General features: G+C 39.7%; 1 long non-coding RNA gene across 2 annotated transcripts; it reads right to left on the bottom strand.

Moving 5' to 3' along the window:
- Positions 1-12674: 12674 nt before the first annotated feature.
- Positions 12675-19036, bottom strand: LOC127944721 (uncharacterized). Of its 2 annotated transcripts, XR_008150408.1 has the most exons (4): positions 18769-19036; positions 18422-18459; positions 16690-16811; positions 12675-12920 (listed from the first exon to the last, which is right to left on the bottom strand). It is a non-coding gene; the product is annotated as an uncharacterized LOC127944721 (long non-coding RNA). The 2 variants fall into 2 exon arrangements; XR_008150407.1 differs by having other exon boundaries at positions 18422-19036.
- Positions 19037-21891: the final 2855 nt, after the last annotated feature.

Below are 21891 nucleotides of genomic sequence, written 5' to 3'. Positions count from 1 at the left end.
TTTTTTCTTTTCTGCTTCCAGAAGACCTGGTGCACCGCATCCTCGCTGATCTGAATTGCAGGTGTGGGGGAGAGGGGGGATGCAGGAGGTGTGAATGGTGAGAGTGCTTGATTGGAGAGGTGTTCAGGGCAGGTAATGTGAGTTCTTTCAAACCTGCAGTAAAACTCGTTCAGATCGTCTGCCAGTCGTTGATTCTCTACAGTGCTGGGGGGTGGTGTCTTGTAATTGGTGATCTTCTTTAGACTTTTCCACACTGATGCTGAGTCGTTGGAAGTGAACTGAGTCCTTATTTTTCCAGAATAATTCCTCTTTGACAGTCTGATCTCCTTTTCCAGTTTGAATTTAGCCTATTTATACAGGACATTGTCCCCTGTCCTGTAAGCATCTTCTTTGGCCTGACGGAGCTGTCTGAGTTTTGCAGTGAACCACGGTTAGTCATTGTTGTAAGTTAGATGAGTCCTGGTAGGAATACACTTATACTCACAGAAACTGATATATGAAGTTACAGTCTCTGTGAGTTCATCCAGATCGGTGGCAGCAGCTTCAAAAACAGTCCAATCAGTGAGGTCAAAACAAGCAGATTTAAGTTTTTGCCTGTAGGACGGTATAAGATGAACTAGAAGGTGATCAGAACGTCCCAAAGCTGCTCGTGAACAGAGTGAAATGCATCCTTTATTGTGGTGTCACAGTGATCCAATATATTACTGTCTCTGGTGGGACATGTAACATGCTGTCTGAATTTTGGCAGTTCACCGGAGAGATTGGCTTTGTTAAAGTCACCAAGAATTATTAAAGCAGAGTCCGGGTGATGTTGTTCTGTCTCTGTGATCTGATCAGCGAGTTTCTGTAAAGCCAGGCTTACGTGCGCTTGTGGAGGGATGTAAACACTCAGTAGAATGAACGAGTGAAACTCCCGCGGCGAATAGATCTGCTTGCAGTTGACAAACAGCATTTCTAGATCAGGACAGCACATCTTCTTTACAGTTACATCTGTACACCAGCTGTCATTGATGTAAAAGCATGTCCCGCCGCCGCGCGATTTCCGAGTTGATTCTGTCAGGGTGCGTGCTAGACAGAGGACTCAGAAGCAGAGTAGAGAAAAGGATAATCCTTTATTCTCACCACAAAACACAAAATAACATAAACAATAATAAAATGCTCTGGTGCACACAGAGATCTCCAAGCTGGCCGGCACACTGCGGACCACTCGCACTGCTGGATCTCCGAACTACGGATCGGAAAACAGACGTGTGTAGACGGGAAAACAGAAGGTGAGACTGAGACTTGGAACCATACAAAACATGGGCAAAGACAAAACAATCTACTCATGACGACAGACAGAAAAGCAGAGACATATAAAGGAGTGGGGGCAAGCGACAGGTGGGGAAGAATCAGCTCGTGATCCGCACAACCCCACCACGATCAGCGCTGATTGCCCAGACCACGAGCTACCGAACAGACAGGACAACTCAGACCGCAGGGGAAGCTGAGACGGCACCCTGCACCGTGACAGTTACCCCCACCTCAGGGATGCCTCCTGGCGTCCCCAGAGGACTTACCATGATCCTGATGAAATTTATTAATTAGAGCGCGATCCAGAATATCGCGAGCTGGAATCCAACATCTCTCCTCCGGACCATAACCCTCCCAGTCTACCAGGTATTGATGACCTCTACCTCTACCTCTATGCCGAACATCAATTAGCTGCCATACAGTATAGGCAGACGACCCCTCGATGAGCCTAGGAGGCGTAGCGGCAGAGGTCAGGGGCTGAAGGGGGGAGAAAAAGGCGGGTTTAATCTTAGAAACGTGGAAAACCGGGTGGATCCTTCAATTTGAGCCGTACTGACACCGGACTAAGCACCTTGGCGATGATAAACTATCCAACAAATTTGGGTCCCAATTTACGTGAGGGCAGTCTGAAGTTAATGTCCTTAGTAGACAACCAGACTCTCTGACCACACACGTAAAGTGGGGGCTTAGTACGGTGATGGTCCGCCGATGCCTTGTTCCTTTTGCCAGTCCGAGTGAGGGCTTCTCTGGCGATCCTCAAAGTACGGAGGCATCTCGGAAAAAACGCATGCACGGAGGGAACAACGGAATCAGTTACTTGAGAGGGGAATAAAGGTGGCTGGTAGCCTAAACAGCACTGGAAGGAAGACAAACCCGTAGATAAGACCGGGAGGGAGTTATGCGCATACTCTACCATGGTCAACCTGGAACTCCAAGATGACGGTTCAGCAGACGCCACACAGTGTAGGACTCTCTCCAAATCTTGGTTTGCACGCTCGGCCTGACCATTAGTCTGCGGGTGATAACCGGAAGATAGGCTTGCAGTCGCCCCCAGCTGTCGACAGAACTCTATCCAAAACTTAGACACAAACTGGGGACCTCTGTCAGAAACCACGTTCACCGGGAGGCCATGAATATGGAAAATGTGATCTATGACCGTAGTCACTGTCTCCCTCGCTGACGGCAATTTGGGGAGGGGAATAAAATGGACCGCCTTTGAGAACCTGTCCACCACAGTGAGAGCTACCATCTTGCCACTAGATGGAGGCAAGACAGTCACAAAGTCCATCGCTATGTGTGACCAGGGCCGCGAAGGGACCGACAACCTCTCCATGGCCTCCCGCTCCGGACCCGACAGAGAGTAAAGGCGCCCATTAGGTGGAGAAGTGCCAGGCAGCAGGTCAATCGCACAGTCGTACTGGGGTTGTGGAGGCAGAGATGAAGCTCGGGACCTACTGAAAACCGCTCTCAAATCATGGTAAGCCTACAGTACATCCACCAGGTTAACCAGCTCCTCCTGCAAATCAGAATGAGATATGACAGGGGGAAAAGCAGCACCCAAACACTGAGCTAAACAGAAAGGGTTCCAAGCCAAAATAGAACCACTCTCGCTTGACCTAATAGGAGAGTGATGACGAACGCCACCCTGGATTGCTCTGTGGGTAAACAGGAAGGCTGGAGAGTGAAAGTCACCGAGCACTGGGACAGAAATGACCGACATGAGTTGGGCTCATCCGAGTATGGAGCGGGTGGATTAAGTCGCGGTTCTGCGTGGCGAGGAGCAGGTGGGACAGACGGGGGAGCCGGGACAGACAGACGGCAACGGCATTCGAAATCCGCCCTTCCTGAGTATGACGAGCTAAATGTACTGAGGTAAAGCTTTCCAAAGAAAAACACTGATACTTTTTAAATATACTTAATAAAAATACTTCACTACTGTCCAACTCTGCAAATGTTCCTTCATAAGGACATGACATCGGAGAAGTCAAAGATCACAGAGCTGAAGAAGTGTGACTTCACTGAGATGCACGAGTACTTTAAAGCACAATCCGAGGCCAGAAAACAGAGTGTCACTGCACCCGCATCTACACACACACACACACACACACACACACACACACACACACACACACATGCTGAAACTATTTCAACTCTTGTTCTGTCGATCAGAGAATAATGCACACATTTGGCCATGTTTCTACAGAAAATCAAAGAAGAGAACGAGCACATTCTGCAGGAGTACTTTGTACTTCTGCAGGGTGTTTTGACATAAACGCAGGGCTTGTCCAAATACCCACACTTGTGGTCTTGGCCACTTGAGAGAGCGTGCATGCAACAGAGAAAGTAACCATCCCAGGTCTTAAAAACACAGAAGTGCAGTGCCCTTGATGCACACTGAATCCACACCATCTCCAATAGCACTTTTTGCTGAGATCTTGCAAGAGGTCACAGAAACCTTTCCAGTTTAGGTTGAATATTTATGATAATTAGACATTTAATTGAGTAGTAAAACATAAAGTATTGTACTACAGACAGCAAAATCCTCAGCAAGCTTTCAGCAGTTTGCTCACACCTCTCTTCTCAAGGTTCAGTGTGGTTTGTATCACCTGGAACAGGCTCATTGCATATAAGTCTGTACCAACTGCAGGGGCATCATTAAGAATGAACTGGTTCTGGTTAAAAACCGTAGGCAATTTTTTTACAAAATAAAACATTACTGCCCCATTTATTCAGAATCAAAAGTAATATGAAATGCTGTTTGTGTAATATTTGTGTAGTTATATTAGTCTACAGCAAACATTATTGTGCAGTCATCACTGCGCTTGACGGATGAAAGAGCTGCAGAGAAATTCAAGCCATTGTCAGTTCCTTATCAATTTGACACAAAACTACTAGCATATAAAACAATTTTATGTTGTGTCATATTTGTAATTTTTTTTTTAAATGTAAAATTATTTTTTAACAATAGCTATTTATGTTCGTATATGTTCGTTATGAAAAATTATTAGCCTACTTCATTGGACTGCAGAAGAAGCTAAGGACTTTTAAATTTAACCTGTTATGTTAACTTATGAAATAAAATAAAGACAAGAAATAAATCACAACAAGATGTGTAACCAAGAAAAATATTTGACACAATTACAAATTTAACCTTCAGTGAGGTTTGACAGTGAACACATCTTCACTGCATAGCTGCGTATACATCTGCTGGCCTCAGTCGCAAATATTAAACATGTTTATAAAAAAGTCTTGAATTATAAGATTATGATCTTTAGACACCACACATTATGCAATTTTTCTGCCGACTGCAAACCCGGTCTGTCGTCAAGACCAATTACTTTCGTATTCGGCATGACAGACGTGTAGTGTGTTCCTCTCCCCTATTAAAAAAAGATGGTTTAACCCAACATAAGAAAGAGGGGACTTTGAGGAGATGGTGAGCACACGGCACGCAGGTCACTATTCACAGTCAGGAGATTAATACCGCATGCATAACTTCAGCTCGTCTCTGCGTGGTTTATGGGGACACATATCACTGTGGTAGATGTAACTCGCTGCAGTGATCGCTGATATGTGCAGCAATCTGCAATCAACACAAACCGCATGATGTCTTAAACTGTTTTTATCAATAAATGCCACTGGATAATGGACTAGATCAAAAATTATTGTATCTCATGTCTGGTAAACTCTACTACTGTCAGCAGAAACACAGACCATAACTAACAAATGTAAAGCAACCTGAGACTGTTGTTAGTGTCGCATCATCACACATCTGTTGTGGAGACCCCTGAACAGACAGAAGTTCACTCTAAAAGCCTTGCAAATTAAATAAAGCTCTGTAAACACTTGCATTGGGAAATGAAAAGTGCTACATACTTGTGGTCTTCACACTCACATGAAGACTTGGGCCAAATGCAGGAAATACGTCATGTAATAGACAAGTGGTCAAGTGCAAAGACCACAAGTGTGTGTGTGTGTTTGAACGAGTCCACAGTTGGTTGTTGATTAGTTTGTGTTAGATTATCATAAACAGTTGGGTTGTGTATCAGTATATTAGATCTGTAAATCGCCCTAATAAACCTGCTGCTGTCGGTCATTAATCAACACAACATCTGTCTATCTCTCTCTCTATCCGTCCGTCTGTCTGCTTATACCATTTTCACTCTGCAGCGTAGTATAATATCTGTATAAAAGTCATTGTGTTCCTTGTGAAAACAAAGTACACTTAGCATACTTTTTTTTATTTTTTAAACGTATGCTAAGTGTATGATTAGTTTCTGTACTATTACAGAAATAATGCACTTTTTTTGCATGCTAATTGCAATTGCGTGAAAATGTATTATAGTTTAAACTCATGTTAAATACAATTAGTTGAACTTGAGAGTACTTTTGATGCACTTATTAACACAAGTACATTATTATATCTCGTTTCACAATTACTTCTTTTGCCTTAGAAATGTGCTTAAACTGGACTATAAATGTTTTTTTTTTATTAAAGATCTAAACTTTTCTAATGAAACTAAGAATTTTAATATATTTAATAATTATATTGTAATGATGAAGTTGCAATTTAGTAATACATTAACTTTAAATGAACAGTAGTGCAATTTAGGGACCCACTTTATATTAAGTCGCCTTAACTATTATGTACTTACATTTTAATTAATAATTTAGTACAATGTACTCATTGTGTACATACATGTTTTTACATTGTACTTATATTTAAAAAAAAACTACATGTAATTACATCTGTATTTAATTTCTGTAATTACATCTATAATTACACTGTTGACCCATACTTTACACCTTAACCCACCTAATATAAAGTGGGACCCAATTTAGTAATACATTAACTTTAAATGAACAGTAATATCAAAAAACACACTGAGGTCAAGCACTTTACATGTGTTTAAGCATGTTAGTCAACACATCAAAGTAAGTGTACTTCTCTGAAAGATTATTAAAACATCAATTAAAAACTAAAACTTTTTACTTGGGTAAAGTGTCATGAAAGTTAAGCACACTTAAGTGACCTTTTATGGGTTTTTACAACCCATCACGCACCATAAGGTCAAAAAACGCTGGACTTTTGGTCGTTCCTAGGATAGCAAAGTCCACTAAAGGAGGTAGAGCTTTCTCACATTTGGCTCCCAAACTCTGGAATAGCCTTCCTAAAAATGTTCGGGGTTCAGACACACTCTCTCTGTTTAAATCTAGATTAAAAACACATCTCTTTCGCCAAGCATTCGAATAATGTATCTTTTAAATTGTGAGTGTAGTTGCATCTGATCAAAGGTGCATTTTTATTCATTAGCTTGGGTTAAACTAATTTTACTTTATTGGATCAGCAGCTATGCTAATGATGTCTGTATTTTGTTTCTATGTTTCGCCACGGGATTCACATCCCGTGGTAACTAGGATTCACACAAGCTCCAGTCTGGATCCAGAACACCTGAGAAGAGATGATGCTGACCCTCAGAGGACCTCAGAGGATGCTAACCCTGAATCAACAAACAGAACTAACAAATATTGCTAAATGTGTGACTGAATCATATAATAACTTAATAATATTGATAGTTCATCGTCTAGCTGACTACGTCTTGTATTATTATTATTGTTTTTATTTTTTCTAAAATCCTGTCAAATGTGCACAAACTACTAGCTACTACTAAATATTGTAGAAACATAATTTTCTGTAAAGTTGCTTTGTAACGATTTGTATTGTAATAAGCGCTATACAAATAAACTTGAATTAAATTGAATTGAATAGTGTCTGTGCATTTATTTGCAATCAAGTCAACGATATCGCTGTAGATGAAGTGACCCCAACTAAGCAAGCCAGAGGCGACAGCGGCAAGGAACCAAAACTCCATTGGTGACAAAATGGAGAAAAAAACCTTGGGAGAAACCAGGCTCAGTTGGGGGCCAGTTCTCCTCTGACCAGACGAAACCAGTAGTTCAATTCCAGGCTGCAGCAAAGTCAGATTGTGCAGAAGAATCATCTGTTTCCTGTGGTCTTGTCCTGGTGCTCCTCTGAGACAAGGTCTTTACAGGGGATCTGTATCTGGGGCTCTAGTTGTCCTGGTCTCTGCTGTCTTTCAGGGCAGTAGAGGTCCTTTCTAGGTGCTGATCCACCATCTGGTCAGGATACGTACTGGATCCGGGTGACTGCAGTGACCCTCTGATCTGGACACAGACTGGATCTGGTGACTACGGTGACCTCGGAATAAGAGAGAAACAGACAAATATTAGCGTAGATGCCATTCTTCTAATGATGTAGAACGGATACATCATTAACGGATTTGGATATTAAAAGCATATTAGTATGTTATGTGTATGCTAGGTTAAAGAGATGGGTCTTTAATCTAGATTTAAACTGCAAGAGTGTGTCTGCCTCCCGAACAATGTTAGGTAGGTTATTCCAGAGTTTAGGCGCCAAATAGGAAAAGGACCTGCAGCCCGCAGTTGATTTTGATATTCTAGGTATTATCAAATTGCCTGAGCTTTGAGAACGTGGCGGACGTAGAGGAGTATAATGTAAAAGGAGCTCATTCAAATACTGAGGTGCTAAACCATTCAGGGTTTTATAAGTAATAAGCAATATTTTAAAATCTATACAATGTTTGATAGGGAGCCAGTGCAGTGTTGACAGGACCGGGCTAATATGGTCATACTTCCTGGTTCTAGTAAGAACTCTTGCTGCTGCATTTAGGACTAGCTGTAGTTTGTTTACTAAGCGTGCAGAAAAACCACCCAATAAAGCATTACAATAATCTAACCTTGAAGTAATAAATGCATGGATTAAAATTTCTGCATTTTCCATTGAGAGCATAGGCCGTAATTTAGATATATTTTTGAGATGGAAAAATGCAGTTTTACAAATGCTAGAAACGTGGCTTTCTAAGGAAAGATTGCGATCAAATAGCACACCTAGGTTCCTAACTGATGACGAAGAATTGACAGAGCAACCATCAAGTCTTAGACAGTGTTCTAGGTTATTACAAGCAGAGTTTTTGGTCCTATAATTAACACCTCTGATTTTTCTGAATTTAGCAGTAAGAAATCACTCGTCATCCAATTTTTTATATTGACTATGCATTCCATTAGTTTTTCAAATTGGTGTGTTTCACCGGGCTGCGAAGAAATATAGAGCTGAGTATCATCAGCATAACAGTGAAAGCTAACACCATGTTTCCTGATGATATCTCCCTAGGGTAACATATAAAGCGTGAAGAGTAGCAGCCCTAGTACTGAGCCTTGAGGTACTCCATACTGCATTTGTGATCGATATGATACATCTTCATCCACTGCTACGAACTGATGGCGGTCATATAAGTACGTTTTTAAACCATGCTAATGCACTTCCACTGATGCCAACAAAGTGTTCAAGTCTATGCAAAAGAATGCTGTGGTCAATTGTGTCAAACGCAGAAGATCCAATAAAACTAATCGAGAGATACTCCCTCGATCAGATGATAAGAGCAGATCATTTGTAACTATAAAGAGAGATATCTCAGTACTATGATACGGTCTAAATCCTGACTGGAAATCCTTACATATACCATTTTTCTCTAAGAAGGAATATAATTGTGAGGATACCACCTTTTCTAGTATCTTGGACAGAAAAGGGAGATTCGAGATTGGTCTATAATTAACTAGTTCTTTGTGTTCAAGTTGTGTTTTTTTTATGAGAGGCTTAATAGCAGCCAGTTTGAAAGTTTTGGGGAAATATCCTAATGACAATGAGGAATTAATAATAGTCAAAAGAGGACCTATGACTTCTGGAAGCACCTCTTTTAGGAGCTTAGATGGTATAGGGTCTAACATACATGTTGTTCGTTTAGATGATTTAACAAGTTTATACAATTCTTCCTCTCCTATAGTAGAAAATGAGTGGAACTGTTCCTCAGGGGGTCTATAGTGCACTGTCTGATGTGATACTGTAGCTGACGGCTGAATGGTTGCCATTGTATCTCTAATAGTATCGATTTTAGAAGTAAAGTAGTTCATAGAGTCATTACTGCTGTGGTGTTGGAGAATGTCAACACTTGTTGAGGCTTTATTTATCGTTAATTTAGCCACTGTATCGAATACATACCTTGGGTTATGTTTGTTTTCTTCTAAAAGAGAAGAAAAGTAATCAGATCTAGCAGTTTTTAATGCTTTTCTGTAGGATAAGTTACTTTCCTGCCAAGCAATACGAAATACCTCTAGTTTTGTTTTCCTCCAGCTGCGCTCCATTTTTTGGGTTGCTCTCTTTAGGGTGCGAGTATGCTCATTATACCATGGTGTCAAACTGTTTTCCTTAACCTTCCTTAGGTGTAAAGGAGCAACTGTATTTAAAGTGCTAGAAAAGAGAGAGTCCATAGTTTCTGTTACATTGTCAAGTTGTTCTGAGGTTTTCCTCATTCCATGTGACAGTATTAAATCTAGAGTATGATTTTGACAATGAGTAGGTCCTGAAACATGTTGTCTAACCCCAATAGAGTTCAGAATGTCTATAAATGCTGATCCCAATGCATCTTTTTCATTATCGATATGGATATTAAAATCACCAACTATTAAAACTTTATCTGCAGCCAGAACTAACTCGGATGTAAAATCACCAAACTCTTTAATAAAGTCTGTATGGTGCCCTGGTGGCCTGTATACAGTAGCCAGTACAAACATAACAGGGGATTTATCATTAACATTTGTTTCTCTGGATAATGTTATAAGTAGCACCATTACTTCAAACGAGTTATACTTGAAGCCTGCCCTCTGAGAAATCCTGAAAACGTTGTTATAAATTGAAGCAACTCCTCCCCCTTTGCCTTTTAGAAGTGGCTCGTGTTTATAACAGTAATCTTGGGGGGTAGACTCATTTAAAATAAAGTAATCATCTGGTCTTAGCCAGGTTTCTGTCAAACAGAGCACACCTATATTATGATCAGTTATCATATTATTTACAAAAAGTGTTTTCGTAGAAAGGGATCTGATATTCAATAAGCCAAGCTTTATCATTTGTTTATCCATATTGCATTTGTTTTTTATTTGTTGAACCTCAATTAAATTATTTACCTTAACTTGGTTTGGACGTTTTTTTATATTTTCTAGTTGGGGGAACATACACAGTCTCTATAGTGTGATATCTAGGTGAAAGAGTCTCTATGTGAGAGTCTCTCTGCTTCCTGGCCTGGGCCCCAGTTAGTCAAGTGTGAACACTAAGACTATTTGCCATATTTCTAGACAGAAGAGTGGCGCCCCCCCAGGAGGGATGAAGACCATCTCTTTTAAACAGGTCAGGTCTGCCTCAAAAGCTTGTCCAATTGTCTATGAAACCTATGTTATTCTGTGGGCACCACTAAGACATCCAGCATTGAGTGATGACAATCTGCTATGCATCTCGTCACCACGGTAAGCAGGGAGGGGACCAGAGCATATTACAGTGTCTGACATCATGCTTGCAAGTTCACACACCTCTTTCTTAGTGATCTCCGACTGGCGAAGACGAACATCATTAGCACCGGCATGAATAACAATCTTACTGTATTTACGTTTAGCATTAGCCAGCACTTTTAAATTTGCCAAGATGTCAGGCGCTCTGGCTCCCGGTAAACATTTGACTATGGTGGCTGGTGTCTCTATATTCATGTTCCGTACAATATAATCACCAATATCTAGAGCACTTTCATCAGGTTTCTCAGTGGGTGCATCACTGAGTGGGGAGAACCTGTTTAATGTTTGGATCGGAACAGAAGAGCGGTGTTTTGACCCATGACTACGCTGCTTCACCGTCACCCAGTTGCCCTGCTGCAGGGGCTCTGCTGGAACCGGACAATGTACAGGAATCCCTGAGCTAGACGCATCCAAAGCCGTATCTAGAGCCCTAACATTCTTACTGTCCTCAATTAAAGTTTGGATGCGTGTCTCTAATTCTGAAATCTTCTCTGTCAGCCTAACTATTTCCCTGCATTTATCACATGTGAATCCCTCATCAGTGACAGAGATAGATAAACTGTACATGTGGCAAGAGCTGCAAATAATGATAGCAGGAGAAGCCATTACTCACAGTGCTTCATGAAATATTCTTACTGCGGTTGTTTGATGAACTTGTGAAAAACTGGAGCGAGAGAGAGGAGAGGAGAAAAGAAAATGCTAATGACAAGCTAACGAGTGCTAACGCTTTGCAGGTGTACTGCACTCACGGAAAAGTGAACGCTCAAAAGTTAATCTGATAAGACTGATCGACAATATCAGAAATATGGTGTGAATTAAGTTATATTTTACCACTTAAAAAAAAAAAACACATAAACAGACAGTGATAGTAAGATAAAGATTCTAGAGAAAAAATAAAAACAACTACACAGAGCTACGATTAGCTACAGAAGGCCAACAGGAAGTAGAGAAAACACTGTCCAACAGCCCCTCACATCTTCAGCTGGCTGTTGTTGTTCATTGCTCATAGAGGAGATGTTTATCCTGAGTGTGTGTCAGAGGGATGCTTCCTGTGTGTGTTGTGACCAGCCTGCTCCTGTTGTGATTCGTCAGATGTGTCATGTTCAGACTCTGATAACATCTTTCATACAGATCTTCAACAGAAGGAATGTCAACTCCAAAATAACAGGCTTTCCCCATTAGATTTCACTGTCTTGTTCAAACCCATTGTCTGTTGTGCTCAGAGATAATTAGTTGAGCCTCAAGCGCCTCCAGGTTGAAGGAGGTTCGTCAGAATAATAAAGTCATGTGGCTGGTGTCGTGGACGGAGAACTTCCAGGACTCCATCAAATACATCGTGCTCAACCCCAGCTCCAGAATCAAGGTCAGAAACAGCGAATACAAAACGTTTCCAGCATGAATGATATGACATGTACCACACAGAGATCGAAGCATCTTTCCGAATTCACCTGGTTTACAGCAGTCCTCTAAAAGTGTTTGGAGTTCATGGACTTACTGATGGCAGACTCAAGGTGTTTCTCAATGTCAAGGAAGGATCCTCGGAAGCCAGTATTTCGAGGATGCTACACTGTTAATTATTTGACTGTAAATTTACAATAAATTGCAGGTTAATAATTGCATTACTTTCACAGTAATTACTGTAACATTTTTACAGTAAATTATTGTGAAATGACAGCTGTATGCTGTGACTTCACAGTAATTCTGACATCGCATTACTGTGATTTAGCGGTAAGCTGCTGTAGAATTCATGTATTTAACTGTGAAATTAGTGTCTATTATTGTAATTTAGCAGCAAGCAGATGTAGAATTAATGTATTTAACTGTGAAATTAGTCTATCTATTACTGTAATTTAGCAGTAAGCAGCTGTAGAATTACTGTACATAACTGTGAATGTCTATCTATTACTGTGATTTAGCATAAATGATGGACCAAACAAAACTGATAAAAACAGTGACATAACTTTTATTTTTTAGAAGTAAAATACAATTTAATTACATGAATAAAACACTGGGCAACAGGGATTGACACTGGGTAACAGGAATGTGTGTCAAAAGAGAAAGAAGGAGACAGAGAAGAGAGAGTGAGGGAGAGAGATGTAAGAAAAGACAAAAAGGTGGGAATAGAGAGGGTCGCAGGTATCTCGCTCCTTCCCTCGCAGCTGGCACCTGCATAGTGTGGGTTCTATCCACTATATACAAAAGATAAGAAAGACAAAAAGTTTAAGTTACTCTGTGGTGGACTGACTCCCTGTAAGTATGGTGCTCGCATTGTAACACTAATCCTAAAATGTCTACAATTTAAGTAATTTCAACTATTAAAAAAAATGTGAATAGTACTCTCAATTAATATTAAATCAACAAACCAGGACTCTAATCACTCCTGTTACTTTTACCCAGTCCTATTATTTTTCACGTGAGTAACAGGACTGAAAGTAACATGATTGAGGTTAAAAGGTTAGTTCACCCAAAAATGAAAATTCTGTCAGTAATTACAGAGCACAAATTAAGATATTTTTGATGAAATCTGAGAGCTGGATCACTCCTCCATCGGCTTCTAAGGGTTTGAAACTTGCTGGCCCAGAAAAATGTATTAAAGACATCTTTAATATAGTCCAAGTGACTCCAGTAGCTCAATCTTAAGTTTATAAAGCGACGAGAATACTTTGTGCGTAAAAAAAAAAAAAAAAAAAAAACTTTATTCCACAATTCATTTCCTTCTCTGTGGGCCTTGAGTTTTTTCATGTAGTAAAACAGCGTAGCGCTTCTGTGTTATACGTCACACGTAGGCTCACTATTGGCCGACGCTGGTCATGTGTGTGATGCATGTGACGTATAACACAGAAGCGCTACGCTGTTTTACTACATGAATTCACCCGAGGCCCAGAGAGAAGGAAATGAATAGTGGAATAAAGTCATTATTTTTGGGGGGGTTTTGCGCACAAAAAGTATTCTCGTTGCTTGGTAAACGTAAGATTGAGCCACTGTAGTCACTTGGACTATATTAATGATGTTTTTAATACATTTTCTGGGCCAGCAAGTTTCAATCCCTTAGAAGCCTATGGAGGAGTGAGACAGCTCTCAGATTTAATCAAAAATATTTTAATTTGTGTTCCGAAGATGAGAGAAGGTCTTACGGGGTTGGAACAACATGAGGGTGAGTAATTACTGACAGAATTTTCATTTTTGGGTGAACTAACCCTTTAAGCAAAAATTGCATGCTAAATTGCATAGTAATTCAACACAGTAGCAAGTAATGTAAATTTACACTTAAAACTATTGTAAAGTACTGTAAATTTGACGTTTTTTAGACGTCAAGGCATGTTAAAATCAAATAAACGTAAAAACAATTAATTTTACACATTTATTTTGCAGTCTGTCTAAACTCTACATTGAATCAGGAGACACTATAGAACACATTAAAGGGATAGTTCACCCCAAAAATCTTTGGAACACAAATTAAGATATTTTAAGAAATCCGAGAGCTTTCTGTATCCTCCATGGACAGCAAGTATTTTACTTTCAAGGCCCGGAAAGATTGTTAAAATAGTCCATATGTATACAGTGGTTAAACCTTAATGTTATGAAGCGACGAGAATACTTTTACTGCGCAGAAACAAAACAAAACAAAATAGAATACCGACTTTATTCAACATTTTTCCTTTCTGTGCCAGTATCCGATGCTGTTCACGTGATGTGTTCTCGATCATGCATGTGATTGCATTGGGCACAAAAAGTATTCTCGTCGCATCATAACATTGAGGTTGAACCACTGTAGTCACATGGACTATTTTAACGATGGTTTTACTACCTTTCTCGGACTTGAAAATGGTTATAACATAGTAGTCTATAGGTGGGATCAGAAAGCTCTCATATTGCTTAAAATTTTCTTAATTTGTGTAGAACAAAATTCTCGTGTTTGGAACATCGTGAGGGGATGTAATTAATGACAGATTTTTACATTTTGGGTGAACTAACCCTTTAATAGCTTCAGTAAACTTCTTACTGCATAACTACATCTAGCTTAAAGGAACACGCCGACTTTTTGGGACTTTAGCTTATTCACCGTATCCCCCAGAGTTAGATAAGTCCATACATACCCTTCTCATCTCCTTGAGTGCCTCTGTTTGACGCACCCACCGCTAGCCTAGCTTAGCACAAAGACTGGAGGTAAACAGCTCCAGCTAGCATACTGCTCTCAATAAGTGACAAAATAACGGCAACATTTTCCTATTTACATGTTGTGATTTGTATAGTCACAGTGTGTACAAATAACAAGGTCATATGAGACACAACCATCTTCTAACTGTATACATACTGGGAACTATATTCTCAGAAGGCGAAGCACTGCTACTTCTTTGGAGTGATTTACTCCAATTCTGAGCAAACTCTCTGCTCCTCACCACAGGGCTTCTCAGGTGCTGTGAGAAAATCACTCCCCAAGTAGCAGTGCTTTGCCTTCTGAGAATATAGTTCCCAGTATGTATACGGTTAGAAGATGGTTAGAGTCACTGTGACTATACAAATCACAACATGTAAATAGGAAAATGTTGGCGTTATTTTGTCACTTATTGGGAGCAGTATGCTAGCTGGAGCTGTTTACCTCCAGTCTTTGTGCTAAGCTAGGCTAGCGGTGGGTGCCTCAGACAGACTTACGGCAAGCACGGAGATGAGAAGGGTATGTATAGACTAGGGGTGTAACGATACGCGTATTCGTATTGAACCGTTCGGTACGAGGCTTTCGGTTCGGTACGCGGTACGCATTATGTACCGAACGGTTCGTTGGACTAATTAATTATATTTGGAAAATAAATTAAAAATTGTGAAATATAATGATATGCGTTCAACAAGGTAGCCCAATAACCCAAACGACGTAACAGGCAACGCCCCTGACACCCCCGAACAAGAAAAAAAAAAACACCAGCTTATATGTTTATGTTAGGCTACTCAGTCAGGCGCTCGCTCACTCAGTACGCGCTGAAGGCTCATTGCAAAATGGCCAATGCGTTTAACAGACAACAAATAGAAGATCCTCCAATAACCAACAGGTCTGGTGTTTGGGTGCACTTTACCAATCGATCGGGGCATCCAAACAAGCACGGAAATCAAAATGGACTAGTACTGTACTGTGTCGGAATTTCCTGAGCAGTACGATTCAATTAACAGGCCTGCACGTTATTAGATAGAAGAACTGTTATAAATAGAACGTATGCACGGGCAGTTTTAAAAACTCCACCTACTTTGCTCTTGGCATAGTGCAGCGCAAATCGCGTGGTATCTGAAGGGCAACGCTGAGCCCAGGGTCCAGCGCCGTGCATATCGCGTCCTGTGTGAAAGACCCTTTAGCCATTTTGCAACGAGCCTTCAGCGCGTACTGAGTGAGCGAGCGCCTTACTCTGTAGTGGAAAACGCAGGTTTTAAGAACATTCTTAATGTAATTTAGCCCCGTTACAATATTCCTTCATGAGCCCATTTCAGCCAGACCGTAATTCCTGCTTTGTTCTAAAAAACATAAGCCCTATAGAGAACCAATTGAGTAAAAACACACTCAATATAAAGAGTTATAGAGTTCCATATAAAAAGTTACATCTTTGTATTTGTTCATAACTACTACAATAATATAACATTTTCATTTTTTTTTTATAAGGAGCTGTTTTTGTTTTATACAGTATGCTGCTAAGAAAACACCATAGAAGATGGGTAAAGAATAGCTCCATCATTGTTCAATGTAAAAAAAACAAAAAAACATACTTTGTAGCCAATTTTTTTCTTTTTGCTGTATCTAAAACGTACCGAACCGTACCGAACCGAACCGTGACATCAGTGAATCGTATCGAACCGAACCGTGAATTTTGTGAACCGTTACACCCCTAGTATAGACTTGTCACAAAAAGTCAGCATGTTCCTTTAACACAGATACTGTGTTTCATTAGTCCGTTCTTAAATTGGAACACAGCTTACATTAGATTGACATCCATTCGAAGTCAATGAGCTTCCTGATAAGAGTGCAGACTTGCTGGTTCATGTGACCTCTCTGCCTCTTAGATTTTGTGCCTCGCTCTGGGTTGATGCCCAAGAAGCACCTACAAACAAAAAGACAGAAGAAACCTGTTAGTTTAATTCGTGTGATGAAAAAGGTGTCAGTTCCCAGTCACCACCTTCAGTGGGTCACTGCTTTTGCAGTACAGAGTCAAATTAAAGTTAGCTCAGTTTAAACAAAGGTGTAATTCAGGTGTAAGTACTGCAATTCAGAAAAAAAAAATGCATGGAACTGAACTGAAAAACATTTCCATCACAAACACAGTCAAGAATAGACCTTCACCAAAGTAGAGGTGTGTGATTTACCTAGGCAAAGCATTGGCACACAACAATTTACATAATTTACATGTTCCGTTTGCAGAGGATGGAGTAAGAGCCTGTTGCCTGTCCATCTCCCTATGGCTGTTTCTACTTGTACTCTTCCTCCTAGAATTATTACCCGTTCACAGATGATGTGATAAACATTTCATTTCTTATATCTTTTTCACAATAAAGCACCCAGTTTTCTAGTTGTTTCTGACTTTTTTAAGCTTTGTCTCTGGTCTAATCTGGTCTGGTCTCCAGCACAGACACACAAATTAAGGCCCCGTCCACACTACTGCGTTTTCGTTTAGAAACGGAGAATTAAAACGAATATCTCCGTCCACACCAGCGTTTTAGCTGCGTATAATGCTGTGTTCACACCAAACGCGAATAGAGCGTCTGGCGCGAATGATTTCAATGTTAAGTCAATGCAAAGGCGCTCACTGGAGGTCTCGCGGCGCGAATGGGGCGTTAAGCGCGGCGCGGAAGACGCGAATTGACGCGCGAATAGAGCGCTTCGCGCGAAACGCGCGTTAAGCGCGAATGGTGCTTTTTGTGCATTTAGCGTTTGACGCGAATTCGCGTCTGCCGCCCGAGTTGAAAAATTTGAACTCAACAGTATGTTCCTGCAGCCTCCGGTTGTGCAGGAATACCCTCTCCACTCATTCAACAAGGAGGAACGACAGATGTTGTCAGTGAGCAGTCAACCGGAGCTATATGAAAAAAGTTCATATTTCTATAGAGACAGGAATAAAAATGACCTATATATATATATATATAAAACATATTAATAGATAAATTGAATATAGGCCAAAGATAAGAAACGTTTCATTTTACCCCAAACGAATTATATTTTATCTTGAACCACTAAAGACACATCAGAGCCAGCGGCAAATGTCAGAAGATCTAGCCGAGGTAAGGCTACTCTCGGCGGATACATGATGACGGAGCTCCCGCTGATCGCATGGAGCTCATCTCCGAGATCGGCGAAACACATTTTTTAAATAGACGCTGTCATTATAAATAAACCGCATATTTGAGTTTAAAACAACTACATTCTCGCCTGAAATACTTTTAAAACTACATTTCATGACACAATAACAGTAATATTTTGAAAATTATCCGAATAAAAATGGCGGTTGAAAATGCTGCGTGAACTCAGCTGGATGAAGCCCCCCATTCATTTTTCTGTTGACGAGAAAGACAACGGTTGCTCCGTTTCACACACACAGCAGGGAAGAAAATTATAAAGTTACTAATTTGAGATGAATTTAATCCACCTTTGCCCAAATCCACAAACTATCTAGTTGATAATAACTGTCATAATACCCACATTAAGGCCACATCTTACCTTATAACTTTATTTATCGTCGGTCAATGTAGAAAATGCTGTGGTAAAAGAGAGAACGCTGTTAGAGTAACTAAGATAAGCTTTAAGTAAAGCTAAAGTTAAATGTTCGACGGTGTATCTAATCAGACATCTCACAGTTAACTTAATACGGTATAATTAACACTACAACCAACGTCTTTTCATTCAAATTTGCGCGCTTAAACGTCGATGCGAGTCTGCTCCAGCTAAGTTACAAAAACATGACAACAGAACCTACAACTAACGCTAATTTGGTTCATACTTTTAAATTACATGCACTATCATATAAAAAACATCAAATTGATAAAGTTTGACATTTAAACACTTACCGCTGTCTGAATCCACCGAATGAGACCACGTAGATCAGAGAGCTCTGATGACGCTCTGATGACGCTGCCGCAGTTGCCACTCAAAAAAGACGGCATTCACAGTAGTTTCTTGTAAAAGCCCCGCGCCTGCATTATTTTCACAGTAAAAGTCTAAATACGGTATTATATTGTGAATTATCACAGTTAAAGCCTGTGAAGTGGTAATAATGTAATTAACTGTGAAATATTACAGTTATATCTTGTGAAATCCTGGAAAAATTTTACAGTGTACATCATCGACATCCGTCGAAGGACTGTTCCAATGTCGAGGATCCTCAGAATTTCCTTCGTTCAAAAAATATCCCATACACAGGAAAGGATGCACATGTGTATCCTTCATGCTCTTCGCGCTCTCAAATCACCCACAATCCTATGCGAGCAGCTTTGCTATCTTGTTCAAAAATTCAAAAATGTCGAGCATTAGCGGAGTCGGAGCATTAACGGTTTTTATTTACGTTACCAAACATTTGTTATAACTGTAGTAAATATAAGTAAAGTTTGACGTTTAAATGCCAGTATAAATTACTACCGTACTGAAATTGTAAATTATACAAATACAAATGGTTAACTGAACCGGACCTGTCATTTAACAATTGTTAACTTGGTTGCGTCATCGCATTTCTTTTATAAATAACTAGTTAAGTTATCCAAAGTAATTTAATGATACCATTCACAGCGTTATTCAAACAGACCTTTTCACTGACGTAATGACGCAATTACGTGCACTTGCTAGCCTGTTCCATTTACGTGTTCTCCGTATGCTAAAGAGGAGTCTCACCTAGCCTCTGAAGGAAGTGACTTGGAAGGATCAGTCCTGCCAAGGAAGTATCCTTGACATTGAGAAACGCCTTCCGATATAAGAATATGTGTTGGTCAGTCACTTCTTCTAATACTAGTCATGTCCAATTTTCAGTTTCTCTTCAAAAATGTTTGCTTAATTAATTGGGCAAATTGACAGAGAAGGAGAAGGTTTATTCAGGTATTCAGCAAGGGTGATTTAAATCTATAATGTTACAAAATAATTCTGTTTCAAATAAATGCAGTTCTTCTGAAGTTCCTGTACCTCAGTGAATCCTGGAATAAATGTCTCATCATTTCCAACACTGATAACAATCAGAAATGTTTCTTGAGCAGAGAGTCAGCATATCAGACTGATTTCTGAAGATCATGTGACACTGAAAAGCTTTTGGAGGACTGGAGGAGTAAAGAGATGAGGATCATGTACTTCATCATCACACAGGCCTGAGCTCACTACATGTGCTTTCTGGGACCGGTCTAATCTTGTGAACTTTCAGTAGTGAAGTCATGATCTACCCTCATTTATTAGGTCATCGGTAACATTTTAGATTAGGAAACATCATTCACTTTTAACTAGTCGCTTATTAACATACATATTACCAGCATACTGACTGTTTATTAGTCTTTATAAAGCACATTTTAATGTCTTATTCTGCATGATCATATTTTAGATCCCTTAATGCTACCCAATACCTTAATAACTTAACAACTACCTCACTAACTATTAATAAGCAGCAAATGTGGAGTTTATCGAGGAAAATCTCCTAGTTAAAAGTGAATATGTGTTCTCTAATTCAAAGTGTGGCCGGGTAATTTTTTCCTTATAATAATATATAATCTATATCAGTGCTCCTCAACTGGTTGAGCTCTAGGGCCCAGATCTTAATTGGACCACAAGACTTTTATTATTACAGAATTAATAAATATAAACAAAAGTGTACCAAATCAAACATTTATTTCATGTTAACAAATGTATTAAAATGATTAATATAGGCTAAAACGATTTCAAATTTACTGTATTAATACTTGCAGCCAATAATTCATGAAAACATATATCTATGAGTCATATTTGTTACACAAGCTAGCCATGCTGACATCTGCCTAATCACTTCGCCCTGGTGAGTTGAATGGTTGTACATTTATAATAAATCCTGTTTCCTTGATGCACTTAGTTGCTTAGTTGCATTGTATTGTTTATTTTTAGCATTGTTTTTTTTTCCAGTTGTGCGCTACTTATCAGACTCTACTAGTTGAGAACCGATAATGATAATCTATGATGTGTACTTATAAATACCAAAACTGGTCAAACAGATGTTATTGCTCTGATTTCTATGTAAATGAGCTCTGTTATGAGGGCCGGGAATGAGAAGGACGAGGGGGAGACGGCAGATACGGTGGGCCGGTGGTTTGTTGCTTGAAAACAAGCAGGCGAAAGATGATTTGTTTGACCGGCTCATCGTAAGACCTTCGTACAACACATCTTGTTTAACCCTGACATGTGAAACGATACTCAGAAAGGAAATATTAGCATTTGTGTTTTGTGTTGATACATCAGGTTTTTGTGGCTCATATAGGATGATGTAGTGAGAATACAGAGCTCATACTCAAACCCTTCGGCTTATTTAGAGACCCAAACTGAGCACAATGATGCCATTTGGTGCAGATGCTGATATTTTATATGACCAGAATGTAAGGTGAAACTTTGACAGCTTGTAATGTAATAAGTGAGATTAGTATAACAGGCTACTTGCATAAAATTATATAAATATCAGTTGTCACTCTATATCTCCAATAATACATCTTAGTAAGATGATATTTAATTGCTTAGTTTGATGTTTGGAACATAATGCAATGCAATGCAGTGATGACTGTATGAGAGATGAACAAATAAATTTTGCTCAAAACCCTGATGATCATATTTGATACTCGTATTTAAACATAGTTTCTTAAAAAGTACACTTTTGCTATCTACCGGTGGTACTTGACTCCAAAACCGTTATTGTTATAAATTGTTACAGCTGATGACAACATCCCTGAGAAGATCCTCTCATATAACAGAGCAAACCGTGCTGTGGCTGTTCTCTGCAACCATCAGAGGGCGACAACAAAAACCTTTGAGAAATCCATGCACAAGTGACAGACAGATTAAAATCACCACCTGAAATTTGAATTCTGGACTTTTTTTTTTGTCGTCAATAAACAAACATTGTGTATCGGTATTGTAGATAGACGAGAAAAAGAAACAGCTCTCTGGTGCCAAGAAGGAACTTACAGCAGCCAAAGCTG

The sequence above is a fragment of the Carassius gibelio genome, chromosome A23, assembly GCF_023724105.1.
Source record: "Carassius gibelio isolate Cgi1373 ecotype wild population from Czech Republic chromosome A23, carGib1.2-hapl.c, whole genome shotgun sequence".
Classification (NCBI taxonomy): domain Eukaryota; kingdom Metazoa; phylum Chordata; class Actinopteri; order Cypriniformes; family Cyprinidae; genus Carassius; species Carassius gibelio.
This window is presented reverse-complemented; position numbering and strand designations above follow the sequence as displayed.